Genomic DNA, 15,944 nt, shown 5'->3' with positions numbered 1-15,944 from the left:
ACAACAACCCTACGGCCAGAGTTAGAATGATTAGCTTGCAGGTTAGTCAGTAAGCATCGGATATTAATTGCTGTGGTTTTACCAGGCATGAAGCCAGTTTGGTCAGAATGAATTAGGGATACAATCAGTGGCGTAGCTAAGGAGCTGTGGGCCCCGATGCAAGTTTTACAATGGGGCCCCCCAAGCACTCTATACATAACAATTGATATGGCGCACCAAAACCTGCCAATGGCAACTACAGTGTCAGAGGTGCAAGAAGGGGATGGGGAACAGTTTGTTAGTGATTACCACTATTCAAAGTATCTATAGAAGTCATTATTATGAGCACAGCACCAAAAGAGAGCTAATAATGCAGTTCAGGGAGGGCCCTTTGGGGCCCCTCTGGCTCAAGGGCCCCGATGCGGTCGCAACCTCTGCAACCCCTATTGCTACGCCCCTGGATACAATTACTGAGTTTAACCTAATGGCCATTACCTTTGCTAAGATTTTAATGTCTGCTGTGAGGAGAGAAATTGGGCGATACAAATCGCATATGAGGGTGTCCTTGTCAGGCTTGGGTAGCACTATAATGAGGGCTACCCAAGGCTGTTTCATATGTTTGTAGCAGTAGAGGTATAATGGAGTCCGAGTATTTTTTATAGACCTCAATAGGGAGACCATCTAGACTGGGAGCTTTTTTATTGGGGAAGCTAGCTATTGCTATGGATAGTTCGTCTTGAGTGATAGGGGCATCTAATAGCAAGGCTTGATCTGGGGTTAGCCTAGGAAGAGCTATCTCAGATAGGAAGATTTAAGAGTCTGTTTGTGAAGTCAGGGTTTTGCTAGCATATAGAGATTTGTAGTACAGGTAGTCCTCAGTTAACGAACGAGATAGGGACTGTAGGTTCATTCTTAATCTGAATCGGTTCTTAAGTCAGAACAATGTGCGATCTCTGTCCGCTGTACCTCCTCCGTGCCCCCTTGTGCCTCCAGTGTTCCCCTCTGTGTCACCTCTGCCCTCTGTACCTGCTTAAACAAGTTTGAAAGCCATTTTTTCTTTCAATTTTCTAAAGTCCAATTTGAAAAAAATGTTTTGGCTTGTTCCCATGGAAAAACTGAATCCATGCCGTTCGTATCGGCGGGTCGTTCATAAGTCGGGTGTTCGTAAGTCGGGGACTACCTGTAGTTGTAAAAGGTTTTATTGATATCAGCACAACCAGAGACTGGAGAGCCAGTGGGGTCACTGATGTGGGTAATGACGGGGGGAGAAGTGTAAATTTTGGAAATTTTAGCAAGTAGTGTACCCGCTCTCTCACCCTGCTCAAAGTGTGCCTGTTTGTTGAAAAAGAGTTTACTTTTGGTAATCTCTTCAATCAATGTTTTGTGTTGGCGTTCCAGTGTCTGCCGTACAGATAGGGTCTCAGAAGAAGGGTTATGTATACTGTATATTGGGCCTTAGCATGATCATTTTTTTTAATAAGGTCATATTCACGCTGCCTCGAGTCGCTCTTACAAGTAGACACTGCCTGGATCATTTCTCCCCTAGTGTAAGCTTTGAATGTTTCCCATACAAGAAGTACATCCTCCTAATCTCTGTGGTCAAATATAAAGTTTTCTAAATGAGTAGTAATTTGATTGTGCGTTTCTATTAGTTCCAGCCAGAAGGGATTCAGTTTTCAAAATTGAAAGGGTGGTTTTAAACCCCAGTCCAGGGAAAGAGTTATTGGCATGTGGTCTGACACCAGACATGGCAGCACCCCAACCTCAACCACAACCTCTTCCCCCCAGTAGAAGACGCTTGTTGCGGTGAATCACGACCGCCTCCTGCACGCACGCCCTCCTGTCCAGCTCCACTCCTTGTCTACTCCGCTCCTTGTCTGCACGCACGCTGTCTGGTGCTCTGACACTCCGGGCTCTTACTGCCCCTTCCATTTGCTTGCTAGCACACTTTCCTAGCTGGTCTTTGCACACAGACTATTTTTCCCACACATTTGTTTATCACCCTGTTCATTTTCTGTGCAGGGTGTCTAGTTGCACTTCTCAGGCTTTTCCCCTTGGCTTTCACCACTCACCCTTTTATTTCTCCAGTTTGCCGGTGTGTGGATCTGTGCAATGGTTATATAAATCATGTGTATCCACATGTTTGAATTTATTATACAGTGTATATTGAGGGCATTATTACTTATATTGTGCTTTTGGTTTCATGGTTTTAATTGCTGATATGGATTAATAAAGGCTATTTTGTACTTTCCTATATACCTTGTGGTGCGGTTTTGTAGGGCCATACTCCTTTCTTTATTTTAGCCAACCTCAAACACACATATCAAACTTGTAGGCGTTGTCAGGAAATAATTTAATCTTGAAGAAGTTTTAAAAATGGAGGAGTAACATGTATAAAGTTTACCTTGCGGGTTAAAATGTCGCCATACATCCGCTAAATCCATTTCTGCTATCAAATTTGCAAATGAGGTGAGTTTATCTGCGCGAGAAGAAATCCTGTCAAGGTAGGCGTTACCCACTCTATTGAAGTCCCCCATCCAAAGTGCCTGAGTGCAGTGGTGTTGTGTAGATATGGCCCGAACGGTTCGCCGGCGAACGGTTCCAGGCAAACTTTGGGTGGTTCGCCTTCGACAGCGAAGGCGAACTTTCCTGGAAGTTCGATTCGCCCCCATGGTGCTCCATTAGGGTCAACTTTGACCCTCTACATCACAGTCAGCAGGCACATTGTAGCCAATCAGGCTACACTCACTCCTGGAGCCACTCCCCCCCTTATTTAATGCAGACTTCGCCAGCCATTACACCCAATCATGTGCCTGCTATAGTGAGAGAAGGGCAAGCTGCTGCAGACTGTTTCTCCTAGGGAAAGATTAGTTAGACTCTTGGCTTGTTAGCTTGCTTCTGGCTGATTCTTCTTGGTATAATAGAACCCCATAACAGCTCTTTTGAGAGCTAATCTTGTTCTTATGATCTATTTTTTTTTCTGTGTGTCCCACTGATCTAAAACTTGTGTTGCATAGACAGCTTTTGTAATTCATACTGTGTGTGTGAGACTGCCAGCCAGGTCCAGCACATTCAGTGACTACCTGTGTGTGTGATAGGCAGCTGCACATTGTAATACCCATTATTTCATATACCAAGCTGTTGTGTTGAGTGAACCCACCTCATCACTGCATATACCTTTCTTTTGTGTTGAGTGAACCCACCTCATCACTGCATATACCTAGCTGTTTTGTTGAGTGAACCCACCTAATCACTGCATATACCTACCTTTTGTGTTGAGTGAACCCACCTCATCACAGCATATACCTAGCTGTTGTGTTCAGTGAACCCACCTCATCACTGTGTATACTTACCTACCTTTTGTGTTGAGTTAACCCACCTCATCACTGCATATACCTAGCTGTTCTATTGAGTGAACCTACCTCATCACTGCATATACTTACCTAGCTGTTGTGTTCAGTGAACCCACCTCATTACTGCATATACTTACCTACCTTTTGTGTTCATTGAACCCACCTCATCACTGCATATACTTACCTACCTTTTGTGTTGAGTGAACCCACCTCATCACTGCATATACCTATCTGTTTTGTTGAGTGAACCCACCTCATCACTGCATATACCAAGCTTTTGTGTTAAGTGAATGCACCTCATCACAGCATATACTTAGCTGTTGTGTTCAGTGAACCCACCTCATCACTGCATATACTTACCTAGCTGTTGTGTTCAGTGAACCCACCTCATACCTGCATATACATACCTAGCTGTTGTGGTAAGTGAACCCACCGCATCACTTCATATACTTACCTATCTTTTGTGTTGAGTGAACCCACCTCATCACTGCATATACCTAGCTGTTTTGTTCAGTGAACCCATCTCATCACTGCATATACCTAGCTGTTGTGTTCAGTAAACCCACCTCATCACTGCATATACTTACCTAGCTGTTGTGTTCAGTGAACCCACCTCATCACTGCATATTCTTACCTACATTTTGTGTTTAGTGAACGCACCTCATCACTGCATATATCTAGCTGTTGTGTTCAGTGAACCCACCTCATCACTGCATATACTTACCTACCTTTTGTGTTGAGTGAACCCACCTCATCACTGCATATACCTATCTGTTTTGTTGAGTGAACCCACCTCATCACTGCATATACCAAGCTTTTGTGTTAAGTGAATGCACCTCATCACAGCATATACTTAGCTGTTGTGTTCAGTGAACCCACCTCATCACTGCATATACTTACCTAGCTGTTGTGTTCAGTGAACCCACCTCATACCTGCATATACATACCTAGCTGTTGTGGTAAGTGAACCCACCTCATCACTTCATATACTTACCTATCTTTTGTGTTGAGTGAACCCACCTCATCACTGCATATACCTAGCTGTTTTGTTCAGTGAACCCATCTCATCACTGCATATACCTAGCTGTTGTGTTCAGTAAACCCACCTCATCACTGCATATACTTACCTAGCTGTTGTGTTCAGTGAACCCACCTCATCACTGCATATTCTTACCTACATTTTGTGTTTAGTGAACGCACCTCATCACTGCATATATCTAGCTGTTGTGTTCAGTGAACCCACCTCATCACTGCATATACTTACCTACCTTTTGTGTTGAGTGAACCCACCTCATCACTGCATATACCTATCTGTTTTGTTGAGTGAACCCACCTCATCACTGCATATACCAAGCTGTTGTGGCAAGTGGTGTCATCATTGTCCGCCATAACAGATTTTCATTAAAGGTTTTAAAGTTAATTCATGTAAAATACAGCAAGCCCTCGAAAGTCCTCCTGTATTGTTATTTTTGGTCACTATCTCAGGACGTGCATGCCATGCCTGCTGCCTTCCTTGAAAGTGTGGTGGTAGCCGTTCCTGCTCCTTTGCCCACAGCATGACTGCTGCCTTTCTCCACTCAAGACCAGAAGCGAACCAGGATTCCCCGGCCATTAACCCTGGTCTCACAAAGTTGAATGAATGGCAGACTTGCCCTCCATAACACATTCTTGGCAAATGCGTTCAAATTGGTTTGTCTTCCGCTAGGTCAAGGGTCCATCTGACCACAGATGCCTGGTCTGCAAAGCACAGTCAGGGCAGGTACATTACTAATACAGCATGGGTCTCAGGCTCCCACTCCGGACTGGAATCGAATGATTCCCCGGCCATTATCCACTGGTCACAATGGCAGACTTGCCCTCCAGAACAGATTCTCGTGAAAGGCAAGTGGTTCCATCTTTGTCCACCATAACAGATTCTCATTAAAGGATTTAAAGTTAATTCATTTCAAATACAGCAAGCCCTCGAAAGTCCACCTGTATTGTTATTTTTGGTCACTACTTCGGGACGTGCATGCCATGCCTGCTGCCTTCCTTGGATGTGTGTGGTGGTAGCCGTTTCTTAGGCACCATCAGACTTGCCCTCCATAACAGATTCTCATTAAAGGATTTAAAGTTAATTCATTTCAAATACCGCAGGGCCTCGAAAGTCCTCCTCCAAGTCCTGTATTGTTATTTTTGGTCACTACCTCGGGACATGCATGCCTGCCTGCTGCCTTCCTTGGATGTGTGGTGGTAGCCGTTTCTTAGGCTCCAACTCCATACCGGAATAGAACCAGGATTCCCCGGCCATTACCTGTGGTCACTCACAATGGCAGACTGGCCCTCCATAAAAGATTCTCGTTGCAGGTACTGAACCACAAGCAGAAAATGTAATGTAAAAAAATATAGATGTAAGCTTTAACAATGGTAGAGAAAGAACCATGGAAAATTGATAAGACAGTCAGACATTACCTAACATGACATCACTGAGTGAGGAAGAGCAATCTCGCCATGGTGCGCAGTAGTCCAGCACGGCCGTCACTACACAAACAGCTGTTTGTGGAGCGTTACACAGTGAGTTTGGTGTGTCAGTGTGAAGCAGTACACTAATTACACTACCTGATTGATGTATACACATGCAAGATGTTTTAAAGCACTTTAGGCCTGCTATTTAGCATTCAATGTGATTTCTGCCCATAAAACGCTGCTTTGCATCAAATCCAGATTTTTCCCCGGGACTTTTGGCATGTATCCCACTCCGCCATGCCCCCCTCCAGGTGTTAGACCCCTTGAAACATCTTTTCCATCACTTTTGTGGCCAGCATAATTTTTTCTAGTTTTCCAAGTTCGCCTCCCCATTGAAGTCTATTGCGGTTCGCGAAAGTTCGTGCGAACCGAACCTTTCGCGGAAGTTCGCGAACCCGTTTCTGATATAGAGCATATAGTAAGGAACCAGCAGGTGGATTGCGTAAACTGCATATGCCGAAATGCTGGGGGCTGGCAACACAGGTAAGAGGGGCAATAGGTGCTTAAGCCCCTGAGGCTGGAGTAGTTATTGGCATGTTAATAAGATAGATGCATCAATGGGAGCAGAAGGTTGTGACCATGAAGATAAGTCCTGGTTGTGGAGGTAGAATCTTCCGGCTAGGATACATCATTGGACTGACGAAACACGCCAGTACTAGTGTTGGGCGAACACCTAGATGTTCGGGTTCGCGAACGTTCGCCGAACATCGCCGCGATGTTCGGGTGTTCGCGCCGAACTCCGAACATAATGGAAGTCAATGGGGACCCGAACTTTCGTGCTTTGTAAAGCTTCCTTACATGCTACATACCCCAAATTTGCAGGGTATGTGCACCTTGGGAGTGGGTACAAGAGGAAAAAAAATATTTGAAAAAGAGCTTATAGTTTTTGAGAAAATTGATTGTAAAGTTTCAAAGGAAAAATGTGGAAAATGTCATGTTTCTTTGCACAGGTAACATGCTTTTTGTCGCCATGCAGTCATAAATGTAATACAGAGAAGAGGTTCCAGGAAAAGGGACCGGTAACGCTAACCCAGCACCAGCAGCAGCACACGTGATGGAACAGGAGGAGGGCGGCGCAGGAGGAGAAGGCCACGCTTTGAGACACAACCCAGGCCTTGCATGAGGACAAGAAGCGTGCGGATAGCAATGCTTTTTGCCGCCGTGCAGTCATAAATGTAATAAAGATGAGAGGTTCAATAAACAGGGACCGGAAACGCTAACCCAGCAGCAGCAGCAGCACACGTGATGGAACAGGAGGAGGCGCAGGAGGAGAAGGACACGCTTTGAGACACAACCCAAGCCTTGCATGAGGACAAGAAGCGTGCGGATAGCAATGCTTTTTGCCGCCATGCAGTCATAAATGTAATAAAGATGAGAGGTTCAATAAACAGGGACCAGAAACGCTAACCCAGCAGCAGCAGCACACGTGATGGAACAGGAGGAGGCGCAGGAGGAGAAGGCCACGCTTTTTGAGACACAATATCCCAGGCCTTGCATGAGGACAAATAGCGTGCGGATATAGCAATGCTTTTTGCCGCCATGCAGTCATAAATGTAATAAAGATGAGAGGTGGCAGTAAACACAATGTTATATAGTGTGGCTGAGCGAGGTACACAGAGTGTCAGTAAACAGAATGCTATATAGTGTGGCTGAGCGAGCGGTGTACTACTATTCCCAGCAGACACAGAGTGGCAGTAAACAGAATGCTGTATAGTGTGGCTGAGCGAGGTACACAGAGTGGCAGTAAACAGAATGCTATATAGTGTGGCTGAGCGAGCGGTGTACTACTATTCCCAGCAGCGACACAATGACTGGGGGGACCCTGGCTAGCGTGGCTGGAGCGCGAACTACCCTGCCTGCCTACCCAAAGTTAAACCCACAAACAAATGGCGGAGATATGACGTGGTTCGGGTATTTATTTATCCGAACCACGTGACAGTTCGGCCAATCAGAGCGCGTTTGGGTCCGAACCACGTGACCCGTTCGGCCAATCACAGCGCTAGCCGAACATTCGGGGAACGTTCGGCCATGCGCTCTTAGTTCGGCCATGTGGCCGAACGGTTTGGCTGAACACCATCAGGTGTTCGGCCGAACTCGAACATCACCCGAACAGGGGCGAACACTGTTCGCCCAACACTAGCCAGTACAAGAAACGTGGATTGCGGCATAAATAAAGTTCAAACGCCATAGTGGACAGTTATAGGAACTTATAGGAACTTTAAAGCCAAGTCGCCAAGTCGCTAATAAAAAAAAAAGTGCAGTCATAAAAAATGACAAGGCAACGTGTAATAAACTGCGGAAGGGAAAGCAGTAGAGAGTATCTCGAACACCAAGTGAAACGTTATGGATATATACAGAGCCGGCCTTTTGGGGGGGGGGCACCTGGGGCAATCGTGCCACCTGACCGCCTGCTGACCCCCCCCCCCCCCCCGGCCGCGTGCCCGTGCGGCCAGCAGGAAGAGAGCAGCGCAGTGGAAGGAGAGCTGTGTGGGCAGTGGCGGGGAGGGGGGCCATCTCCCCCCCCCCCTTCCCTCACCTTAGTGCTCTCCCTCCCTCGCTCTCTCCTCCAGAACTAATGTGCGAGTGGCTGGCAGTGGGCGGAACTTACCTTCCATCTCACTCCAGCACCGGAAGTTCTGGTGCCACTGCTCTGGTCTGGACCAGACCAGAGTAGCGGCAAATCCATCCCGCGCCGGCCCTGCATCGAGACGGAGGTAAGTTCCGCCCGCTGCCTGCCAGCCACTGCACATTAGTTCCGGAGGGGAGAGCGAGGGAGGGAGAGCACTAAGGTGAGGGAAGGGGGGGAGATGTCCGCCCTTCCCCGCTGTCCCCACAGCTCTCCCTCTTCTGTGCGCTGCTCCCCTCCTGCTGGGGGCACACCTGGCTACCTATTTTGGGACATATACCCCCGACTACATATACTGGGGACATATACACCTGCCTACATATGCTGGGGACATATACCCCTGCCTACATATACTGGGGACATATACCCCTGCTTACATATACTGGGCAGATATACCCCTGCCTACATATATTGGGCACATATACCCCTGGCTACATATAGTGGGCACATATACCCCTGGCTACATATACTGGGCACATTTACCCCTGCCTACATATACTGGGCGCATAAACCCCTGCCTACATATACTGGGCACATATACACCTGGCTACATATACTGGTCACATATACCCCTGACTACATATACTGGGCACATATACCCCTGCCTACATATACTGGGCACATGTACACCTGGCTACATATACTGGGCACATATACACCTGGCTACATATACTGGTCACATATACCCCTGCCTACATATACTGGGCACATATACCCCTGCCTACATATACTGGGCACATATACACCTGGCTACATATACTGGGCACATATACCCCTGCCTACATATACTGGGCACATATACACCTGACTACATATACTGGGCACGTATACACCTGGCTACATATACTGGGCACATATACACCTGGCTACTGTAACTCCTGAAGAGGCAGCTGCGGCGAATAGCACCGCCGCAGCAGCTGCCTCCGTTCCCCTGCCCGTCCCTCCGGCGTCTAGAACGCGGAGGTCGGGTCGTTCGTTTGCAGATAGGGTCCCTGTCTCACGCGGGCGCGCGCACAGACGGGACCTTTATGTGAGGAGGAGGCTCATTAGCTGACCAGCTGGTCAGCTGACCTCAGAGGAGACTCACGGCGCCCAGGATTGGCTGAGTGCAGGGGGCGTGCCAGTGAGGTCTCCTCTGCTTCTTAAGCCTCCGGGCTTCAGTCTGGCGCTGTCTGCTGTCATGAATACATCTCATGTTAGCGCTCAGACCTTAGACTAGATCCCAGGCGTTGAAACCAAGGACTTCACACCTAGATTAGGATATTATTACATTGTTATTGATTATTCTTCAGGTATGTATGATTCTGGCTATCCTCTGACTTCGCTCTAAGCTTACTGATTCTGTACCCCTCCCCATCTGATTAGTTGCTGGACCTCTGTTTGATTACTGATTACTCTTCTGCCTTACGATTATATTCTGATTCTGTCCTCTCTGTTGCCAACCCTTGCCTGTCTGAGCATTCTACTCACCAGTGGGCCCTCGCTACTGGTGAGGTGTTAGCTTCTCCAGCTCCTCTGGTGATCACTAGTTGCAGTACTGTTTGTATCTCCTGCTCCTAGGCTGCAGTACAGTCTGAATCGCCTGCTCCTCAGGTGATCATTAGTCGCAGTTCTGTCTGTACCTCCTGCTCCTCAGGCTGCAGTGCAGTCTCAATCACCTGCCCCTCAGGTGATCACTAGGCTGCAGTACAGTCTTGTTATCCTGCCCCTCAGGTGATCACTAGGCTGCAGTACTGTCTGAATCACCCGCTCCGCGGGAGGTGCTATCTCTTCTGTGTTAGTATCTCCAGTTTGCTGGGGTTGGTACTTTATTATACGGTCAGTGTACCGATAGTACCTCGCCAGCCCCTCTGGTGAGGCCTCGCCAAACTATTAAGTTACGGTTGCACCAAGCACTACACATTCAGCTCCTTGTGCTACTATACTGGTATTATTGGTGATTCTGCAGATCACACATAATCAGGTATAGCGTCTGCATTATTGGTGATTCTGCAGATCACCAAATAATCAGACATCTGAGCTGTGACACCCTACCGTTACAGCTACATATACTGGTCACATATACCCCTGGCTACATATACTGGGCACATATACCCCTGCCTACATATACAGGTCACATATACCCCTGGCTACATATACTGGGCACATATACTCCTGCCTACATATACTGGGCACATATACCCCTGCCTACATATACTGGGCACATATACTTCTGCCTACATATACTGGGACATATACACCTGGCTACATATACTGGTCACATATACCCCTGGCTACATATACTTGGCACATATACCCCTGCCTACCTATACTGGGCACATATACACCTGGCTACATATACTGGGCACATATACACCTGGCTACATATACTGGTCACATATACCCCTGGCTAGATATACTGGGCACATATACCCCTGCCTACATTTACTGGGCGCATATACACCTGGCTACATATACTGGGCACATATACACCTGGCTACATATACTGGGCACATATACACCTGGCTACATATACTGGTCACATATACCCCTGGCTACATATACTGGGCACATATACCCCTGCCTACATATATTGGGCACATATACACCTGGCTACATATACTGGGCACATATACACCTGGCTACATATACTGGGCACATATACACCTGGCTACATATACTGGTCACATATACCCCTGGCTACATATACTGGGCACATATACCCCTGACTACATATACTGGGGACATATACCCCTGACTACATATACTGGGCACATATACCTCTGGCTACATATACTGGGGACATATACCCCTGGCTACATATACTGGGCACATATACCCCTGGCTACATATACTGGGCACATATACCCCTGACTACATATACTGGGGACATATACCCCTGACTACATATACTGGGCACATATACCTCTGGCTACATATACTGGGGACATATACCTCTGGCTACATATACTGGGCACATATACACCTGGCTACATATACTGGGCACATATACCCTTAACTACACATACTGGGCACATATACCTCTGGCTACATATACTGGGGACATATACCCCTGACTACCTGCTCTGGGGACATCTATATCGCTGGCCACCTATTCTGGGGACATCTATACCGCTGGCCACCTATTCTGGGGACACCTATAGACCTGGGGCTACCTATTTTTGGGGAACCACTGCTGTCAGATTGAGTGTATTTTGGGAAACTGCTGCCAGGTGAGACATGTCTACCATATTAAGGGGGCATTCTGCCTATTTATGTGAAATGCTGTCTATTTATGTGCCTCATGACTGCTAAATTTGTCTTGTTGGGGGCCTCATGGTTACTGAATTTGTCTTGTTGGGGGCCTCATGATTGCTGAATTTGTCTTGTTGGGGGCCTCATGATTGCTGAATTTGCCTTGTTGGGGGCTTATGATTGCTGAATTGGTCATGTTGGGGGCCTCATGATTGCTGAATTTGCTGAATTTTGCAAGACAAAAGTTACTACAACAATGTGAATTAATTGAAGCATGAGTTCCCCCACCCCAACACTTAAAACCACCATGCAAATGTTTGTTTTTATATTGGTTGGCTTAGTGGCCTTCACCTGACATAATTGTTTTCAAAAAATAATAATAAGGAATACTGCATTAAAGAGAACCCGAGGTGGGATTTTATTATGCTAGTGGGGCACAGAGGCTGGTTGTGCACAGTAACACCAGCCTCTGTTGCCCCATGCTGTGCCTCCAAGACCCCCCTGTGCGCCGCTATACCCCCCGCAGTGCTGGCGACACGCAGCGTGTCGCCAGCACAATGTTTACCTAAGCGCTGTCTGTCAGCACCGCTCCCCTGCCTCCTCCGCATCGGCGCTACCCTCCCATGTCCCTTCCCTCCCGCTGATTGGAGGGAAGTGACGCGGCGGGTAGCGCCGATGCGGAGGAGGCGGGGGAGTGGCGCTGACAGACAGCGCTTAGGTAAACATTGTGCTGGCGACACGCTGCATGTTGTCAGCACTGCGGGGTGTATAGCGGCGCACAGGGGGGTCTTGGAGGCACAGCATGGGGCAACAGAGGCTGATGTTAGTGTGCACAACCAGCCTCTGTGCCCCACTAGCATAATAAATTCCCACCTCGGGTTCTCTTTAAAGGCGGACAAGCCCATGAACGTGGAGATACGGTATATGGCCTACACTTATGGCACTAGGCCCTGCATGTGACACTCGCCCCAGGCCCCGCATACTTTAAGGCCTCTGGATATATACCAGGGCTGGAAATAGCTAAGTGTAGGGCTGTGATATACTCACTCATCCGGAGAATTTTGGCTGCGTGCAGGGGAGGCGTTAGTGGTTGGGCGCAATTCCAGCCAGTCTGCAGCCGCTTCTGGAGTGTTGAAAAAGTGAACTGGGCATTCTCCACCACACGTAGCTTTGAAGGGTAGAGCATAGTGTAGACCAGGCCTTGATCACGCAGCTGCTTTTTAATATTGATGAAGGTTGCTCTGCGTTTCTGTAGATCGATTGAGTAATCAGGGTAAAACGAGATGCGGGCGTTTTCATAGCTTATCTCACCCTTAGCACGAGCTTCTTTGAGGATTGCATCACGATCTCTGAAGTTTAAAAGTTTCATAATGAATGTGTGAGGGGGTGTTCCCGGTGGTGGAACCTTAGGGGAAACACGATGCGCCCGTTCTATAATGAAGATGGTGGAGAAGGCCTCTCTGCCAAACGCATCGATAAGTAGCTTCTCCGCAAACAGCTCTGGAGAGTTACCCTCAAGTTTTTCTGGTAGGCCTACTATACGAATGTTAGAACGCCTGTTGCGGTTTTCCAGATCTTCTTGGCATTCCCGTAGAGTTTTGACCTCGGCATGGGTCTGCGAAATGTCATGCTGCGCAGGCCGCATACAATCCTCAAGGCTACAGACTATCTATTACTGAGGACACACCTATACTTCTGGGCTGGCTACAGGCTACCTATACTGGGGGCACACCTATACCTCTGGCTACAGGTTACCTATACTGGGGTCACACCTATACCTCTGGCTACATGCTACCTATACTGGGGACACACCTATATCTCTGGTTGCAGGCTATCTTTACTGGGGACACACCTATACTGTACCTCTGGCTACAGGGCAGTGGCATAGCCAGAGGGGCCCCATAGGGCCCTGTCTCAACCGCAGTATTATCTCCTTATCGGTCCTGTGCTGCTAATATTCACTTCTATAGATGATTTGAATGGTATTAATCATTAACAAACTGTTTCCCATCCCCTTCTTACACCTCTGACACTGTGTTGTCCTTGGCAGGTTTTGGTGCACCTCATTCGCTATGTACAGAGTGCTTGGGAGGGCCTTGTGTAAAATTTGCACTGGGGCCCATAGCTCCTTAGCTACGCCACTGCCACAGGGTACTTATACTGGGGACGCACCTATATCTCTGGGTACAGGCTACCTATGCTGGAGGCACACCTATATCTCTGGCTACAGGCTACCTATACTGGGGGCACACTTATTTCTCTGTCTGTAGGCTAACGATCCTGGGGACACACCTATATCTCTGGCTACAGGCTACCTCTATTGGGGGCACACCTATACCTCTATCTACAGGTTACCTATACTGGGGGCACACCGTTACCTTTAGTTACAGGCGGTTGAGGGAGGGCTCTACGGGGAACCTCTTTTCCAAGGGCTCGGTGCGGTTGAGATCTCTGCAACCCCTATTGCTACACCACTGCACCTATACCTCAGGATACAGGCTACCTATACTGGGGGTTCACCTATACCTCTGGCTACCTATACTAAGGACACCTATACCATTACCTGGCTACCTATACTGGGGGAACACCTACACCTGGCTACATATACTGAGGACACCTATACCATTACCTGGAGGTCTATACTGGGGGGACACCTACACCTAGCTAACTATACTGAGTACACCTATACCATTACCTGGCTACCTATACTGGGGGCACATCTATACCTGGCTATCTATACTGGGGGCACATCTATACCTGGCTATCTATACTGGGGGCACTTATACTAGGCTACCTATTCTGTGACACCTATGCCAGGTTACCTATACTGGGAGTACCTATACCAGGAGATTTTGTGGGCCATATCGACATGATAGTATCATGCAGTTGGCTCCACCTACATCATGTCATGGCCAAACGCCCATACTTTCACCACGGGGCGCTCTTCATTTGGTGGCAGGGCCACATCCTTTTATTGCTGCAGCGCGCTTAGCGCCACTCCTTCGGGGGAGGGGCAAGTTATGGGTTGCTTGGGGCCTCAAACGCCTTAGCTGTGCCCCTGTTTCTAGGGAGCAAATATTGTCAGCACTAGGGGGCTGGGTCATAGTTAAGGCCTACCTGATCTTGGAGAGATGTGCTATCATTTAGCTTTTGCCTGGGTTAAACTGGGCTTCACGTGGAGGGAGAACTTGAAGCAGGGGAATCATCTTCTGGAAGGTTAGAATACTCTTTCAGGGAGTTCTCTGGCTGCTCCATCTCCCATGTGTCAGCCACGGTGGAGCTTGTCTGTGTAAGGGAAGAGGAGCCGGTGCCATCTTGTGAGTCCTCTCTCCGCCGCAGGCAGCGGTCAGTGAATTAATCAGTTCACTTTTGTGGCTTAGGGCCCGTTTCCACTAGTGCGACGCGATTTCGCCGGCATTCCGACGCTTGTAAAAACGCATGCGGGTGCGTTTCCGCATGCGTTTTTACCCGCGATTTCGCGTGCGATTTCGCATGGCAGGGTGCCATGCGAAATTAACCATGACACTGCCAGGACCAAATAACATTGGGAAGGGTGCGAAATCGCACGCGAAATCGCGGGTAAAAACGCATGTACCAAACGCATGCGTTTTTACTATTAAATACATTAGCGGCGATTCGCACGAATTCCCGACGCAGGCGAAAACTGTGGGTCCCGCCGTGCAGATTTGGCCCGCTGCCAAATCGCTCCCGCACGCCGCACAGGTGGAAACAGCCCCATCCACTAACATTAGCTATGCGAATCCGCATGCAGTGCCCGCATGCGGATTCGCCCTAGTGGAAACGAGCCCTTACCGAAGCCTGTCTTCCACTTCCTAGCAGTGATGATCGTAGAATACACAATTATATCCCTGTCTGGGACTAAAATTTTACTTTTAATTCAAATTGCATTAAAATATTTGAACACTACAATGAAGTTAAAAGAACATGATGTCTGAGTAAAGAAATGCTGAGGAGACTGTAATAAATGAAAATAGCTGAGAGAACTCCTAAATAAGAATCCTCAAAGTCTTCCTAGCAAATCTAAATGTACATAAATAACACTAACAACCCTGGCTACTATCATATAGCCATGATGCTATTTTGATGTACTGAAATGATATGATTGTATATATTTGCACCTTAGCACGTTTTGCACTCAGCACTTATGTATAGTTCCCTTGAAAAAGCTTCCCTCGGGAAGTGAAACATGTCGGGTTTTTGGTGGGGGTAGTGTTATTTATGTACAT

The sequence above is a fragment of the Hyperolius riggenbachi genome, chromosome 9 (assembly GCF_040937935.1).
Source record: "Hyperolius riggenbachi isolate aHypRig1 chromosome 9, aHypRig1.pri, whole genome shotgun sequence".
In the NCBI taxonomy this organism is placed as follows: domain Eukaryota; kingdom Metazoa; phylum Chordata; class Amphibia; order Anura; family Hyperoliidae; genus Hyperolius; species Hyperolius riggenbachi.
This window is presented reverse-complemented; position numbering follows the sequence as displayed.